This window comes from Garra rufa, chromosome 13, assembly GCF_049309525.1.
Source record: "Garra rufa chromosome 13, GarRuf1.0, whole genome shotgun sequence".
Lineage (NCBI taxonomy): Eukaryota > Metazoa > Chordata > Actinopteri > Cypriniformes > Cyprinidae > Garra > Garra rufa.
Genome location: NC_133373.1, coordinates 195,288 through 214,191, shown reverse-complemented (window position 1 = coordinate 214,191; position 18,904 = coordinate 195,288). Strand labels below are relative to the sequence as shown.

The following is an 18,904-nucleotide window of genomic DNA, read 5'->3' as shown; positions in this document are numbered from 1 at the left end:
GAACAAACAGATATAGGCAATGCAAATCTGTATAAATAAATCAACCGCAAAAATACAGTTATTGCAAACAATGAGGAATTTCTCTGTTGATCAGGATAATGTTCATTGGTTCAGGACTCTCTGTTAGCCTTTCACAGCATACTCAATTCTTTTTTGTGATCATATATTATTACCTAAATGTAAACACATGGGTAGTTCACACATCATTCAGCATTCGTTGATAGAAGCGGTGCGAGAGGGAGATGTGTTCACTGTGTGATCAAGTGTGCAGTAAATGAGGACAAGAACACAAGCCTCAATGGAAGGACAAGCATCCTTATCATCACAACTAGATAAATATGATTTCTAACACTGTGCCACTGGAGATTGTGTCAGAGGAAGCACTGTACATTTACCTGACAGCTAGGAAAGCGTTAGATAACAGCTATATCTGTAGTGCTCTAATGCTCTATGGCTGCACTAGTTGGCATTACGCCTTTCCCTTCAAGTTTTCAAAATAGACATTACAAATGACAATTTGATGAATTTACATTTAATTAAATTCTTGTTTTGTTTTTCCATACATGATTGCTGCTTTTAAATGGGTTAAAACTGTTCTGAGAGGTGTTGGTTGCCGTTCACACTCTGTTACTGATAATACACCAACGATAAACTCAAATGCACTTATTGGTGGTACCTAGTGAACCGGACTCAGCCCAACAGACTGCTGCTGAAAACAGAAACACTGAGCCATGAAACAGGCTCAAATAATAGAAATGTTGTTTAGGGAACAAATAGTTGTGAAACTGCAGTGTCTAAGGTCACCACTGAACTGTCAGGTTTGATTGACAGGTGATGAGCTTGATGCCGGTTTGATCACAACTAAAGTCTTTCTTGATTAGAAGCTAAACCATTTTTGCATTTATATTCATATTAAATGTGTTTAAGCTATTTTTAACACTAATACTAGAGTTTTCCTGAAAATAGTTTTTTTTTTTTATATTAATATATAATATTGTGATTATTATTAGTTTCTGCGTGCTAATACCAAATCAGGACCCGGTGTTAGTCTGGAGTCCTGATAGTCTTTCCTGAAAAATAAAGGCACTCTTTATATCATTTGTTTTTACTCAGTTGTATTTATTTGTTCTATTGCTTGTAAATAGTTCCTTTGTTATGGTTTTATTACTGACTGTGTTCATTTGTCTTCAGTAAGCTCACTAAGTGAGTGACGCAGGATAGTAGCTCATATAAATCTGTAACTAAATGAACTAAATGTTGAGAAGAAGAAAAAAAACGTTTCACGCTCATTAAAGGGTTAAACCAATTTCAGCTATTAGCCTAGAGACTATTTCACTGGCTTAGTTATCGTATACATCTGTTGTGCAATCTGTTTTGGAAGAAGAAAGAGGGAGGAGACAAGGGACAGTTTCTACCCCAAGGCTAAAGAACTGCAAAACACAGGCAACCTGACTGTTATATAGAGCCTGTAACGTTTGACTGTTTGAGATACAGCCAGTCCATCCGTCCTGTGCACAAAGCCAGAGTTTAAGGAAATGAACCGCTGCCTAAACACAACCACAGCATCACCACACCAGAGATGCAGAACAGGTACACCATTTATTTTGGCCAATAAAGAAAAAACTGGGTTAGATATTAAAAAGTGCTTTAATTTCTCAGTAACATTATCTTTCATCAAGACATATAAACCACATATTAAAGTAATCATCTGCTGCAACTTGTGCTTTTTTTGGCCTTCTTATATCAAACCACTGTAGTTTTTTTTTTGTGTGTGTGTAAACATAAATCACCTTCAGATTTCTGGTAACGTGTCTCAATCTGAAGTGTCAGACTGCGGCAGGCTGTGGCTCTTCTCAACAGATATGAAAGTTTAGGGTGAAACGGATCAGCTGCTTCCAGGGATTAAAGCAAAAAAAAAAAATCTTCTGACTGAAAATTTTTCCTCCAAAAAATCTTTGCCAAACACCATTCTACAGCCATACCTGTCACACACCCACTTTATAAGCAGTTTTTTCCCTTCTTATAGTGCGTGTCCTACTAATTTAAAACATGTTGAAGCATCTTCTAATCAATAATAAAAAATTCTGATAAAAAATTAGCCTTGAGGTGATAATTGACTCATTAATGTGATTTACAGTGGCAGTTTCTTTTTACCTTTGTAATAGCATTTTTTTAATTAAGTCATTATCTGTCAAATTAAAAAAGTATTTATTATATTTTATTTTTAAAAATTCTAATTAAAACAATATAATAGCAGAATAAGACAACTATATTACCAATTATATAAAATTAGTATTAATAAAAAATAATGTGTACTACAAAGGTGGCACAAAGGAACACAAAAGTGGCTTATAGGTGCAGTTTCAGACATTTAATGAGGCTCAGAGGTGGCATGAGTGCAAATAAATTCATGATGAGATAAATGTTTTAAATAAACATCTTTTTTTAATATAGAAATATTACGTTTTAAATAACTAAGTATACGTTACAATGACACTAAACCCACCAGCAGGCGGCGGTTAGTCAAATGATTCGTTTGAACGGCTGATTCATTCGGGAATGAAGCAAGTGACTGTCTTTATGAATGGATAATTATGAACTGAAGATTCGTTCAAAACGCGCTTTCATTCGCAAATGCGATATTAAGCTCGATATGGCGTAGCTTGTCAGAGATTTACGTCTCTGTGTATTAATTGCCGCTCCAGCGGAACCTGAGCGGAACGATGGAGATTTACTACTAATCAAAGCACCGGCTTCATTGACTAAACAAGCCTCACAATATCGTTCGATATATTGTCCAGCCCTACGCGCAAATGAGTCTCTCTTTCATTGACTCAAAAGCGCGTGCAAATGACAGATTCCAATGTGTATTTATATATATATATATATTAGGGCTGCAACAACGAATCGATAAAATCGATAAAATCGATAAAAATCGATTACTAAAAGCGTTGGCAACGAATTTCATAATCGATTCGTTGTGTCGCGCGACGCAGAGACATTTGGTTGTTATTATATAAATTTTTAAAAAAAATTGAGCGCAGAGCGGAGTGGACACATTCGGTCTCTCTCCCGCTCTGATGCCAGCAGAGTTCGGCACCTCATAAGCTGTGTTTCCATCCAAAAATGCGAATTTAACTTATGCGCAAAACTGGAACATTTGAGCGCACCGTTTCTACATTATATATATATATGCTGCCCCGATTTATATCAAACATGTTTGATATTTAAGCCTACTTTGGCTAGCGTACTTTCACAGCAGCCAATGCTGGATCGCAAAACAGCTGCTGTACGGGTCGTTGGATAGTGGAGATGGAGAAAACTACTTCTATAGTTTTTGTAACACTGTCTGTCTGTATAATGTGTCGAAAACATACCACAACCGTAAGGAGAAAGAGGAGCTCTGCTGAGGTGAAATCGTCTCAGTTTTGAATAGGGCTGTGACGGTTGCACGTTGTTTTTTTATATATAGCCTACACTTCAGTCAGCTAACAAGCAGCCTAAAAACGCTAAAATAAATCAAAGAAATAATATATTTAATTAAGAAAGTAGCCTAAGAGTATTAAATAGGCTATTAAACAAACATTCCTTGTAAAAATGTCCGACAGCTCATCAATTTTTGGCCGACTGAATTTCCAGTCCGACTGTCTTTTTTTCTCTTTCTCTTCCTCATTACACAGCTGCTGTTTTTAATAGCAAAGTGATTACATTTATTTTCGTTCCTTTAGTTTATAAAGTTAATTTAGAGATATATTTATAACACTTTTTGTTTGTTAAATTCAAGTTTTTGTTTTTTAAAGTTATACCTAGCAAACAGCGGCAGACAGATCAAAAGCCTGCTTAATTCATCGCGATTTAAATTAAAATCCATTGATATAAAAAACTTAAAACATATCACAATATTAGTTTAATCATTCAATCAAGATAATTCCAAAGTTTGTGCGGAGAGAAGCGCGCTTTGCAGCGCATGGAGACGCCAGTGCAATGTGGAATTTCTTTTTTGCTCATGAGAGTAATTTACCACCGGGTCAGAACTGTAAAGGGTCTAGCTTAGTTTGTGTGTGCTCACAGTATCAACAAAATGTGCTCTTAAAGAAAACAAACAGAATACGCTTGATATCTTTGGTTTAAACAGGAGCGCTTCACAATAATTAACCGAAACCCAGGTAATTGCCTCACAAACACAATATCTATAGAAAGCTTTAAATTATTATTTTACTATAAAACGAAATAATTAAAATCGAAAACAAAACTCTTTCATTAGCTAATCCATAAAGATGCATTAGGCATTAATGAGCAGATGGCAGGATCGTCAATTTCATCTTTGCAACACTGAATCAGAAAATACTAGTTTATTAATAAGTAATTCGAACATTTTTTTAATTTTTGCCTTGACTCATTCATGGTAATTACTTTTGCTGGGGCTTTGAGGCCAGTTTTGCGTGCATTTGAATGCAGAACTCTTCCAGCTGGTCGCTGCTGATGGCAGGACACTAAACACCGCCATGGCAGAATGAATGTAGCAGAGAGTTAGTCAAGTTATCCCGTTCCAGCGTGCAAAGTCACATGACTTTTTTAATGCGCACTGAGGAATTTAATTTGAGAGGCTTCTTGACGGGAAATGCAGCATGTACACCACAGCAAGCCGCTGTCTTGACGGATAGTAATTTTAGTTTATTTAGTCTATATATTTGGCAGATGTAAAGCATACATGTGTATGTTTTTTGTGTTAGTCCATTTTTATTTTATTATTATTATTATAACAGTTCAAGGAGCAACATGTTTGTGCACTTTCTAAAGATTTTAGTTCTGTTTTTGAATAAAGGGTTGCAAATCCCTTTTTTATCCGATTCATCGAAAAAATAATCGACAGATTAATCGATTATTAAAATAATCGTTAGTTGCAGCCCTAATATATATATATATATATATATATATATATATATATATATATATATTAGGGCTGGGGGTAAACGATTATTTTTAAAACGATTATTCGGGTGATTATTTTATCGAATAGTCGACTATTCTAATGACTAATTAGATGATTTATCTTATTTTTTTTTGTTTCCTCCTAAAAGATGCTCCCACATGGAAGTCGTGCTGGTGTGGTATGCTAGCTCCATCTTGCAAAGACTGCATATAAATTAATCCATTCTGAAGCAATAGTCTCATCACTGCTCTATAAGGTCTTACTTTAATCAGAATATTTGTGATATTTGCCTTAAATTGATTCTAGGACACTTTTTAACTTTATTTTCCTAACCTTACTAAATGTGTCATCATTTATATTAAATTCTGAAATTTTATCAATACATTCAATTAGAATAACTAGACTCTGTATGGTTACCATTCAGATTAAATCAGTATCAACAAACTCCATCTTTCCACTGCACAGGAAAAACCCAGTCTGCATCGAAAATGCTATTTAAATGTATTTACATTAAAAATGCATTTACACAGTAAAATTACAAATGCATAAATAATGTTATAAGATTAATGTTGTACTTTAACATATAAATCTAAAATGTTGAAAAAATGCAATACTTTTAAATATGAAACCGAACCACCAATAGATGGCAGTAAGTCACTGTCTTAATGAGCGAGTCACGGATTCAACAGTTCCTTCACTGACTCGCCTCATTCATTAAATTAAATGCTAAATCATTCAGTATTGAAACACCGCTGTGTGTTTGTCAGATTTGCGACTGTTCTGCTGCTTATTTCGTTAACAAAAACAGTCAGTGATGTGTCGTGATGCAAGATGATGCAACGTTCTTTTTATTGTAAGTAAACCCGTGGACATGATGTCCTGACAGGCTGGAGTTTGTGCAGCCTCCATAAACACAATAATTTAGCATGACGATGATCAACTGAAATTAAAAATAACTACCGAAAACACACCATCTCACGACTGATCCTACTGAACAGCAACAGAGCTCGGCGAACGACTCCCTCTCGTGACGTCAGATGACGCGGTGTGAAAAAAAGCTGTTTTTGAGAGCGGTCAAGGAAATCGTCACTTTGTCTTCTAAATTTGTGCCCTTACGTCTTGTAAAATATTTTCAAATCCTGCATTAACGGTTCGTATAGTATTTTTATACACGGATATATGTTTATCTCATAAAAAGTTTAACCTGCAATATGCACTTTAAATAGATCTACTGTACCTGCAAAACATAAAGAACTGTTTATGTAGTTTGTATCTTTGCTTCATTGTAAATTTCTCATTTTTAATAAAGATAAGTTAAAATAACAAAACAAAAACATGAGATGTATAGTATTAGCATGAAAAAAAGATTAACCATATCGCCCACCCCTAACAAGACATGATGCATTATGTGCGTTAAAGCCGCTCCAGCATCAAGCGTCTGTCAGCAGGAGCTGCTATATCTGACTAGTGTGCTGTGAAATAGTGCTGTGTGCTGACTCTATATTTGCCTCCCAGCGCAGTCAGTCAAAGTGTGCGCTCACTGCTGGACAGCCGCAGTACGTCCATCTACATGCTCAGGTATAATGAAGCCACAGCGGGTCCGAGATAGTCTCCGTCCTCCACAGACACACGGCGCTGAGGCCTATAGTCAGACAACAGAGCTGCGTCACAAATGCCATTTCAGTTTATTCACACACAGACTGTTGAATGCAGCTCTGAATGCGGATTCAAAAGCACTTTTTCTGCTTTAGGCACTAAAACCATTCAATCATTACTCTCAGTTATTTCCTTTGAGATTGTAATCCTGATTATGATGTTGATTAGTACAATATAAAAAGGGCTTTGCGTATAGTGAAAAACACGTAGGCTACACAAACAAAACAAGAACCATTCATGAATAAATTTGTGTTTTTACACCTAACATTATTAGCATGAAAAACATTTATTCAAATAAATAACATATAGAAATAGAGAGACAATGAACGCACTTCATTTTTGAACAGATTTCTTAATCAGACAGAAACCGTTGACTGGCCACTGCATTCATGCACTCGACGGACACACTGGTTGTAATGCTGAAATAAAACAGTAGTACCTTCTGGCTAGCATGTCAAAAATTACCTTTTGTCCTCAGTGAACAGTTTTGCTATCAGTAGAGACACCGCTTCCAAACACTGCTGAGAAGCATACAGACTCAGGTAATTCATAACCTCTCTCTCGCTAAGCATTAAACTAAAGTAACCAAGCTCAAATCAATGTGTGTCATTCACAGCACCACAAAACAAACCAGCTCACACGGGTCAAATATTTCAAAAAAAGTGACTTGTTTAATGCAATATTATATTTACACACATTACAGTGAGACGCACACACAGAAAAACGTGTGTATTACATTATTGTGTGGCTATCACACAAATACAACTCCGTATTTAAAGCAGCGTATCCGTATACTCATGCGTTAAAAAAAAAAGTGTAATTTTTAAAGTTTACAATAATAAGTTCTGCCCACATCAAGCTGTGAAATATGACATACAGTGGAACTGTTGTTCATATAAAGTCATATTTTGTTTACTATATTTATAAGGTTAAAAATAAAATACAAAATAATAAGATCAAGTCCTTTTATTTTAACATTTTAACAAGTATTCAAGCTTGTTATTATATAAAAGCTTGTTATTATATAAAGCCCTTTTGTACATTTTCTGGAATAACTACCTATATAAAAACTATATCGTGAAAGATATCGTTACCGTGAAATAACATTTTCATCATACCGCCCAGCCCTACACACACACACACACACACACACACACACACACACACACACACACACACACATATATGTACACATATATATATATATATATCCACTGCATTCTCATAGTGTCACACTGCGCTGGTTACACTTAGGGGTGGGCGATATCTCGATATTTAAAACATATCGAGATATTTTTTAAACTCGATATGAATTTTGACATATCGTATATATTGATATGTTTATATTTAATTTTCGCCACTTTACTTGTTTGCCTTCTCTGTGCTGTCTCCTTACTTTTGTCCCCCTCCCCTCGCCTGTCGTCTCATTCAACACGGCGGCGCCCGGAGGCTACAGAACTCGTTGCAAAAAAAAGGACAACTGGCTCCATTGGAGCTTCTAGCACCACGAACCGAGATTTTCGCGCGATCGTTAAAACGAAACCAAAGTAAAACACGCACGCGCATTCAAAAGCAATTTTAATACCCTGCGTTTAGAGAGCGACTCCCCAATGCACGCAAATTAGGCTACATAAAATATCTAGGCTGTTATTAGTATATGGGCTATAATAACTTGTGTAGCTGTGTAGATAGCTCTGTATCATGCTTGAAAAATTCGGTCTCTATTTGCTCTTTGAAAATTAAAAGAGTAGTACTTTGATCGTGACAGATTTATGGACCAGCAGAGCAATGGAACCATAAATGAGCATGACCATCCATTAACCCTTAACTGTTACTCCCATTTTTGAACAGAGACGTGAAAATGAAGAATTGAAACTTAAATCTTTATAATTCATGGGCAAAAACATTTTGTAATATGATTTTGATGTACATTGTCCATGTTAATGCAATGTCTGATTTTAAAATGGCTTTCAAATGATGAATTTTGATATATCATTTCTTATTATTTCTAAAGTGTAATAGGGAAAAAGGCAACAAGGATGTCTGTGAAAAAGGTCCGAACTCCTGTTATGAAGTAGATTTTTAAGGTGCACTCTACAATTTGTAACACAACAAAATGTCAAATAGCTATTTAGGAGCCTTAGACCTTTCCAACATTATATGGTTTGTCATGATTAGATTAGGATTTATTTGTAAAATGGTGAAGTAAACTTGGGCATCCCACAGAGAGGACGGTGATAGCCATAAAATGTTGACAGGCGAGTGTTTTTAGCTAAGAATCTTTAAATCGCTTTTCTCTGACATAATAACTTTGTATGTTTGTTTTTTTATGTTTAATGGTGTTTTTTTCATTACATTATTTTTCATTAAATTTCTTTAAATTTAAAGCCAAGTTTATAATGTCTTATTTTACTGCTATGTTACTGCTGTTTGTTGTTAGCTAACCTAATGTTCAGGGGTAAATCTTTAAAATAAAGTTCTCCAGAATCGTGATCTTTATTCCAAGCCAAAAAATCGTGATTCTCATTTTATTCAGAATCGTGCAGCTCTAATATGTATACAGGGATTTTTAAAATAAAATTCGCAGAAGCACTTTGTTCTGAACTGCCTACCTCTGAGTTTCAATAAAAAAAGACTTTGAGATTTGGAATATTTGTTTTTGCAGTACTTTTTGGGGGGTTATTTATCCTGTAAAGATATCGAGATATATTTTTTGCTCCATATCGCCCAGCCCTAGTTACACTCCACGTCTACATGGCAAATGCTCTATACAACTGCTTTAGTTCAGGATCAGCTGTGAGCAGTTATTATGTATGCGCACCATCTTCTCCGTTTTATCTTGTTTTGTTTGTTTGTCAAGTTAATTTATTCTGCCAAAATGGCAGGATCTAATATTAGTAAATCAGATCAGTAAATCAGGCTGTTGCCTTCTCTCATCCAGCATAAGAACATTTCATTTGATAAATAGACGGTAGACCTGCCAGCTCATCACAATCTTCACACTGGTGTCGACGTTCACAGCGGTTATATACTGTATTAGCGCTGGTTAGGCGTGAGCTGGATTCTCTACACAACTGAGTACACAAGAATGAAGACAGTTTGACTCGAAACTTTGAATTTTGACACTGAAAAAAAATCTAAATTACACACTTAAACAGGGTTTGCAAAATTGAGCAAAATGCATCAGTGCCTTTGGGCTGTCTTAACTTGGGTGAAGCACACTGAATAAACTGTGTTTGTAAGCAAAGTGTTAGTAAACACACAGATTATCGGCTAATCTTCAACATATCTATCTACTTTCTGAGTTTACACAGGGGGGAAAATTTAAGAACCACTTTGCAACAGGCAGGATTCAGTTTAAGACACTTCTCATTCATTTCTGTGTTATTCACGAGCAGTGACTGAACTGCTGTCAGAGTATTGTAAAGTAGAATGTACTTCTCCAATAATAAGAATAGTTTATTAATTTATGGCTTTTTTGAAAGCAACAACACAATTTTTATGCACTTATTTGATTACCATCACATTTAGGGCTGGACCAGAATATTCGATTCTTCAAATATTTGTTTGGTGGGTTGGCATTCGATTTTAAGTTTTGAGATTCGAATATTCTTTTTTTTTTTTCATACACCTTGCATCCCCCGCGAAACGGTTCTCATTCGCGCTTAAATATGAATGAAGAAGATCAGACTGCTGCGCCACTAACACAGAAACAGCAAAAAAAAAAAAAAAAGAGAGATTTAGCAATATTTGAGAGACACTATAAAGTACAGTCAGGCCCACTTGAATGGTGGAAGCAAAGCTAGGGCTGTGCAGTCGCAATGACAAGCGTGTCTCCGCGTTCAAATGCACGCAGTGGGCTAAAGCTGACCGCGAAGCCCCAGCAAATATAATTACCATGAATGTGTCGGGGAAAAAGTAAGGAGATATTTAAATTATTTATTAATAAACTAGTATTTGACACAAAAATAAAGTTGACGATCCTGACTGCCAAAGCTTCGAAGCTCAAAAAATGGTATTCGGACCAGCACTAATCCTATTTGATCATATGTTTGCATTGAACCATAAAGAAACAGAATCCAGAAGAATTAAAGCAGACAACACAAAATGTCTGGAAGGGGGAAAAAAACTTTAAATAAATAAAAATAAAAATCTGTTTTATTCTAAATCAATTTCAATTATTTTGGATATATATCAGGTACAGTACAAATCTCTCAACTAGTTCTCTTGAACAGAGGTGCTACAGCGATCTGTCGCTTCGCATTAAACAGCACCAAACCGCTATTTATGGATTGAATACTGTATTAAAATGGACATAATTAGAAATCTGAGACTTTGTTTTATATCAGAAGCTTATCACGATTTATTATTAAACCTCTGCTAAAGTCAAAGCTATGTAAAAACTAACTGCATGTTAACAGTGATGGGTAAGTTACTCTAAATGTAGTTAATCACATTTTCAACAGTGTAATTGGATTACTGTACAAACTGCTCTCTCCAAAAAGCATTTAATTGATTACTACTAATTACTTTCTAAATCCTACATCAAAGTTAATAAATGATACAAGGATAGACATGAAATGGTTCTTTTAATTCTTTCAAATAAATAACAGATAACTAGGGGTGCAACGGATCGTAGGTGATCCGTGATCCGTACGGACCGGACTCCACGGTTCGGTACGCATGTGGTTCGCGGATTAACTGTTAAGTTTAACCATCATAGAAAAAGTTTATAATTTGCACGTGTTTTGTCTTGCCAATTTAGCCATTCAAACTGTTTAAACCGCTGCAGCAAAAGAGAAGACGCGCGTTGTTTTTTACCGCTGGCGCACACAAGCGAGCACGCGCACAGAGAGAGAGAGCGAGAGCGAGAGAGACAGAGAGAGACGCGCGATTTAGACTGCGTGATTCACAGATTGATTCCTCTTCAAAACTTCTCTTAACATACATACAAAGTTATGTTTAAATACCCGTTTTTGTATTCTGGTAAACACAGTCGTTTATGTCTTCAGTGAACTGAAACAGCTGAGAAAGATGCCAGTATTAGATACGTGCATTAGGCCTTAAAGAGACAGCATCCTATAAATACCTGCAGTGAGAAGCATTAGTTATTTTACAATTAAATATTACATTTCTGCTGCTGAATACTAGTGTTATTGATTTTATTAGTAACTGTGTTGTATTCATCTACACTTGTCATTTGTGTAATTGTTTTTGTTTTGTTACTGACTTTATTAGTTCAGCTAGTAGTTTTTGCTATGGATTAGCAGTACTTAAAGCATTCAGAAATTATTAAAAAACAAACTTTTTTTTTGTTTTGTTTGTTTTTTGCTGATCCGAAAAATGATCCGATCCGTGACTCAAAATCCGTGATGTGATCCGAACCGTGAGCTTTGTGATCCGTTGCACCACTACAGATAACCACATACATTATTCTGGTCACACTTTAGATTAGGGTCTAGTTCTCACTATTACCTATAAACTAACTATACTTTTGCCTCAATATACTCCTAATTACTGCTTATTACCTTTACATAGTAAAGTAGTGACAATTAAGTTTAAGAATTGGGTAGGATTAAAGATTTAGAATAAGATCTTGCAGAATAAGACATTGATATGTGCTTTAAGTAATAACAAACAGCCAATATCTTAGTAATATGCTAATAACCAACTATAATAGTGAGAACTGCACACTAAAATGTTACCAATATTCTTATTCCCTCCAAATATTTAAAGTGAGAAGGGTACATAAAAGCGTGCATTTTAAGGTTAGAATTTAAATTGATATTAAATCCACTTTTGTATTGTATGTTCTACAGCCTACACACAGTAAGTTTAATTAAATAATTAACTGTAATCAAATTACAGAAAAAATGAGTAATCCCTTACTTTTTCAATAAAGTGATTAAATACTAAATAACTAATAACTTAGTAACTAGTTACACCCAACACTGCATGTTGAAGTTAACTCAAAATGTTACAGCATTGGAGAAACCTTTTTCAAGTTCCTTCTCCAGCATGTGTTGTGAATTGCTCTGTTTGAAGACGAAAAGCTTCAGCGCGTTTGCTGATTACAGTTTGCTTTCAAAGACTTCCCCTCTCTATCTCTTCTCTACTTAGCTTAGCTTAAAATAATCATGATCACAATTAAGTCTGCCATGATTAAAGGGAAAGTTTACCTGAAAATGAAATGGTCATCCTTTACTAATGTCAACGGTAGATGAAAAACGCAGTATAGCGTTAGCCTTTCTGAAATATACTGGCTGATGCCAATAATAATACACTATTATTATTAATTATTATTGTTAATACACTGCAAGCCACATTGAGAAATGTAATGTACAAATTTATATGTCGGCTGACAAACTCAGAGAATTACATAATTATGGCTTTGACCAGCATCAAGTTTAGCACTACACGGTATAAGTCTAAGTTATGGAAGCATTGGTATAGTTGTCTCCTCTGAAGTCTTTTTAATTTTTTTTGTTTAGTGTCTTTTATATATTTATTGTATTGTGTGTACTGTCTTGTTCCTTATCTGGACCTGTGAGTCTGTAATAAAGTGTATATATATATATATATATATATATATATATATATATATATATATATATAATAAAATGCCAAATATCAGCCAATATAGCATTCAACAAATGGGAAGGTTATGGTACGACGTTCCACATGTTATTGTGCTGCTGCTTAGAACAAAGCAAAAAAACTACAATGAACCAGCAGCTCTCACATTCAACAGGTGCACAAAAATAGCTTAAAGTACATGAAGCAGAAATTATTTTGTCAGCAGGACGTTTGACATTTGGAGGAATAAACCATCTACAAAAAAAACATAAGACGCACGCTCTAGAGACACATTACTCAAAAACATAACTACTTCTAATATGAGTGTGGTGTTTTTAGAAAGCAGTGTCATGTGGCGCTTTTCCACTACACAGTACCAGCTCGCCTCGGCTCGGCTCTGTTTGGTTTTCCACTGTGTAAAAGTTGTACCTGTACCGGCTTCCAGGTACTTTTTTTTCGTACCACCTCCGGCGAGGTTCCAAGCGAGCTGAGGCGAGCTGAGGCGATACTAAAATGTGATGTGAAAACACAGCAGACTGCTGATTGGTCAGAGAGAATCGTCATCATTGCACGCACCAGCAATAGTATCCAGAATAACCCCGCCATTTTTAAAAAGTTTGGCCAGAGATTGCGTGACATATCCAATCCATTACATATTATGGCAACTCGGAAGAATACGCCGTGGTCAAACGAGGAGGTGCAGACAGCGGGTGTGTGTCGCGTAGAAGATTACGTCACGGCAGTTTCCTGCAGCGTCGCTATGACAACCAGGTACTATTGTGGAGGTACAGGTACAACTTTTACACAGTGGAAAACCAAACAGAGCCGAGTCGAGTCGAGCTGGTACTGTGTAGTGGAAAAGCGCCTATGCACAGGACACCAGAGCCACAGACAAACACATCCGTCCAGCGCAGGGTTACATTGAAAAACAGCAGCGGAACCGTGTAATGTGTGAATGAAAAGTGTCTATTACACCGCTATATTTCAGTCTGCTGCTGTTGCTTCAACTTTCAATGTGTTTTTGCAGAGCTGAGATTTACAACCAAACACGCCCACCAATGAACATCTTAAAGGTGCCATAGAATGCATTGAGAGAATATTTAAAATTGTTCTCTGATATCTACATAGAAGGTATATGGCATAGGAAAGGGCAAAAAATCTCCAGAAATGGTTTTAGAGGTTCATTTACAACCCTAGGATTTGCCCCTAGAATAAGAGGCTCTGTTTTTGCCTTATTTGGAAGTTTCATGAGTATTAATGAGCTCTGCTCTGATTGGCTGTTTCACAGAGCTCAATAGCTCGCACCAGCTATTGTGCCAGCTATTGAGGTGAGCAGCTCTATGAAACAGTCAATCAGAGCAGAGCTCATTAATATTCATGAAGCTTCCAAATAAGGAAAAAACAGAGCCTCTTATTCTAGGGACAAATCCTAGGGTTGTAAATGGAGCTGTAAAACCATTTCTGGAGATGTTTTGCCCTTTCCTATGCCATATACCTTCTATGTAGATATCAGAGAACAATTTAAAATATTGTTTCAATGCATTCTATGGCACCTTTAATGTTGCCAAGAAAGTGCCAGATCAGAATTCTCCTAAATATGAGATATGCTTTACATTAGGTGCTTTAAACAAGGGATGCACCGATCATGATTTTTCATGGCCGATTCCGATACCGATTTTTTACAAGCAAGCTGGCCGATTCCGATTTCCGTTTTTTTTTTTTCAAAAACAAGAAGTTATGCAAGTAAACAACATAAACAACATGTTTATTTAGTATTTAACAGGCCAAACTGGCTTTGGCTATTGAATCAATAACATCTGACATCTGAAATTAAATAATAAATAAAAAATATGAAATTAAATACAGATTAATAAGTAAAACATGCTTTTAGTAAAGTAAAACAGTAAGCCAACAGGCATTTTAATGTAAAATAATAATAATCATTCTTAACAGAACAGACTTTTATTTTTGGCTTTTCAAAAGTAAAGTAATGCTTGTTTTTTTTTTTTGTTTTTTTTTATAAAAAAAAATAAGCATCTCAGCTTTGTCACAAGTGAGTCTGTTTCTTTTTTCATCTGTCACGTGAGAAGCTGAGCTGAACAAACGTTCGCTGTCTGCGCTTGAGCAGGGCGAGGACAGGTACGCTCGCGCAACTTCAGCGAGCACAGAAAAGCGGCTGTCCTTTGCAGACATTGCAGATTGCAATCACGTCCTGCTCACAGATTTCGAAAAACCTCCACACAAGTGACATGTTTCTGAATGAATCGAATGCCGCGGCCCGCGTACACACTTCCGGAAAAAAACCGGCCGGGATAAAAACGAAAACCGGCCGGTTTTTGCATCTAACGCGCGATCGGCAACCGTTTCGATTTATGGCCGGTCAACCGGTGCATCCCTACTTTAAACAATATCCCACAACAATTCTTTGGACTAATCCCATTACATTTGGAAAATAAAAGAGCTTAAAGTGGCACTATTAAGAGGATTTGGCATTTCCAATTTATGCAGACCTGTTACATTCTTGTTTTTATTAGGACTATTATTATTATTATTATTATGAAACTACTTTTATTAAATTAAAATTACAATTAATTTGCCCGCAATAATTACCACATAACTGACGTGCTGCAAGGATACAAATGATTAGGTTTTTACTCTTCAGTTAAAATGTTTTTTAAAAAGGCCTTTTAAAACAGGTCTATTATACAATGAATTATAGAAATATTAACACTGCAGTCATCTATAAAAATCTATGAAATGAAAAAGCTTTTATTTCAAGCACCGACTTTCAAAAACAACCTGTTTAACACGAAAAGCATTTCTTCACAATTTTTTTTTTCATTATGTACAGGCCACAATTGAAATCTTTAGGGAATAAATGACAACCATTAGCTAGACTACCTTCGCCTCTCTCGAGAGAATATGCAGTCATCATTCCGCTTTTCCTTCACTTTCTGCATAGTGAATTGACTGAGACGTTTACCAGCATAACTCGTAGTTTATGCGATATCCATTGAACATTTAGCCCACTTCATAAAAAAGAAATAAAATTAAAAAATCGTCATTCCGCGTTGTTCTGTTTTTACACTGTAATTGAAGTCAATAAAGGCACTAAAATAGTAGCTACACATTTTGCAACATTTAGATGTAGGTCCAGTGTGCTGAATTTTGGCAAAATCAAACAATGAGATTTGTCTGGTCATTTGTCATGCCTGGAACACAAGGCAAACTGTCTTAATGGGATACAATACCATAGTGGCACATTTTGGCAAGTTATTACACAAAATAATGAATATAAGTGCATTCCAGACACAGTTCGAGTCGGAAACAGTAACTCACATCTGATCATTACAGTATTATTATTATTATTATTACAAAGGCAGCTTAGGTGTGTAAAATAATGGAGCAAATGCGTTTTGATTAAAGTCTCTTGATTTGTTTCCATATGGCAATATCAAATCAGGATCAGATGTATTTATATAATGTCACAGATTAAAAACACTGTTATGTCTTAATATTTCTGGACTAGTGAAAGTGCCTTCAGATAGTTGCCTTCTTAATGAAATATGGTTCATGTTTGCATTTGAGCCCTTATACCTTTATGTCCTGGGCTTTATTTTCAAATATTCTTCTTCAGCTATTCACGATTGGCAAAGCTTTCGTTTGTTTTGGAGGCCAGATAACCACCATAGTTTTATTTCCTTCGTGAACCAACTGTCAAATAACATAATCCAACTCCAGCGATCGACCATCGATCGATCTCTTATTCAGTGCATTCGTGGTTAAAAGGAACTGAAAAAAACGACAACTTCAGGCTCCTGAATTCTTTTACCCTCAAACTTGGACTCAGAACTACGCGGAAACTTAGTAGCAGCAATAGCCGCATCGACTATACAAAATACTACACGTTAAACATCAACAAACTGGACAGAAAAAATGCCAGATATATCGAGCGAGTGAATCAAAGCGATCAGAGCCACCGGATGCGGGAGCGCGACAAGCTGAAGACGCGTTACAGCTTTTTTCATCGCGTTTTCAGCCAATAAGGCGACGGCGGGTGTACTCTAACGATCAGAGCAAACATCATAAAAGAGCAGAAACACAAAAAACCCAAGTCCAACCGAACTGTTTGGCGTCTCTCTCGACTCCGCGAACACTTGGAAGGCCTAAACTGAAGCGTTTTTCTCACCGTGTCAGCCGCCGCTCCCCGGGCCACCTTCAACCCCCGAGACGCCGCCGCGGAACTGCACTTGGGCCGGGCTGCTGACAGAACCCAGGCCCAACTCCGTTAAAGACAGCGATGAGGGGAGAATCCCGCGCCGCCGCTGTTTCACAGACTCGGGAACTCTTTTGACAGCTCTTCTGCTTTTCCCCCTCTGCTCCCCCTTATTTTCTCTCTTCCTTTCTCACTTCCAACAGATAAGAATCAAAATAGTGTCACACAATATGGCGGCCGTACAAGTAAGCGCCTATCGCGAGACTCTGCGAGACTTCTCGGGCATCGCAGGGAAAAGCGAACTTGCGAACCGCACTACGGAGAAGCTCATGAATATTAATTCGGTCATGCTCCAGTTGCAACGTGACCTTCCTAGAAGACCCGCCACAAAACCTTAATATTAATGAGCAAATTCTCAAAATAGGAAGGAGTTGGCTAAAAGAGGTGTGCGCTACATACACGGAATTCCACAGAGAAATGAGCCACAAGTCTTTTGTAATTTAGCAAAATAATACGATAACATGATGTTTCAAACGAACGGGATATTTTGCATTCACCGCGGATTACAGCGAATTAATGTGAAATAATTGTTACTCTGGCAGCAGAGTCAGCCTTACAGGTCTACCACTGTCAACTTATGAATTACAGAAGATGGTAATAATAGTAATACACCGTTTTTCAATTGTTACATTCAAAGCATCAATATTCATAAATATAATTTGTGGGGAAAAGTTCTTGTGGTGGCTCAGCTGCAGATGCTAATAAATGTTAAAGACTTTCTAAGAAACATGTCAGCTGAATTGGGACTGTAAAGCTTCACTAAACTCTTTTTGTTGGCCTTTTTTTTTTCTTTTGCATCACAAAAGATCAGCAAAAGTGCTTTTTTAAACATTTAAGTATATTTTCAATTGTCTTAATTCAGTGCACACAATCACAAAGTGTCCTTTTCGTTAAACAAAATAATTGTTTTAAAATAAATGTTTCATTCACAGTAACTGCCTTTCATAAAACTACTTTCATTTGCATGTCTTCTCATTCAGTTTAATACATTTGTCTATTATTTAATCTAACTCATCTTAATGATTAATCAGTGAATTGTTTGGTATATCTACAGATATAGATTTAATAGATATAATTTATAAAGAACTTGTTGCAAATTTAATGAATTATTTTTTGCATATAAGTGATTTATTTTAGATGATAAATTTGGTATGAGTGTGTGTTTTGCAAACTAGGTAATGCAAGTATATTTAATAACACCACCTTTATTGCATGACAGCAACAAAGGTGATTTGAAACATGTATCTTGCATTATTTGCTCTTGAATGAACTGATTGTTAAAAGTACTAAACTGAAAGAAGATCACAATGTTGTGTTTCAGTGATTAAATCAAATGTTCTCAATACATATTACAATAATCGTATGTTTTAAAACAATGATTAAGTGGAATAAAATATGTGTAATTGTAATAAAAGCATGAGATCATGTGTTTGAAAGAATGACTAGTGTGGTTACAGTATTGA

At 36.0% G+C, this 18,904-nt stretch overlaps 1 protein-coding gene across 2 annotated transcripts in view; it reads right to left on the bottom strand.

Moving 5' to 3' along the window:
* The window catches only part of tab2 (TGF-beta activated kinase 1 (MAP3K7) binding protein 2), a 29,853-nt gene extending 11,464 nt beyond the window's left edge, over positions 1–18,389 (bottom strand). The window contains exon 1 of one of the 2 annotated variants that reach the window (XM_073853082.1): positions 17,355–18,389. The gene's annotated coding sequence lies outside the window, so the exon portion shown is untranslated. The remainder of the gene's footprint in view (positions 1–17,354) is intronic. The other variant, XM_073853083.1, reaches the window with a different exon arrangement.
* Positions 18,390–18,904: the final 515 nt, after the last annotated feature.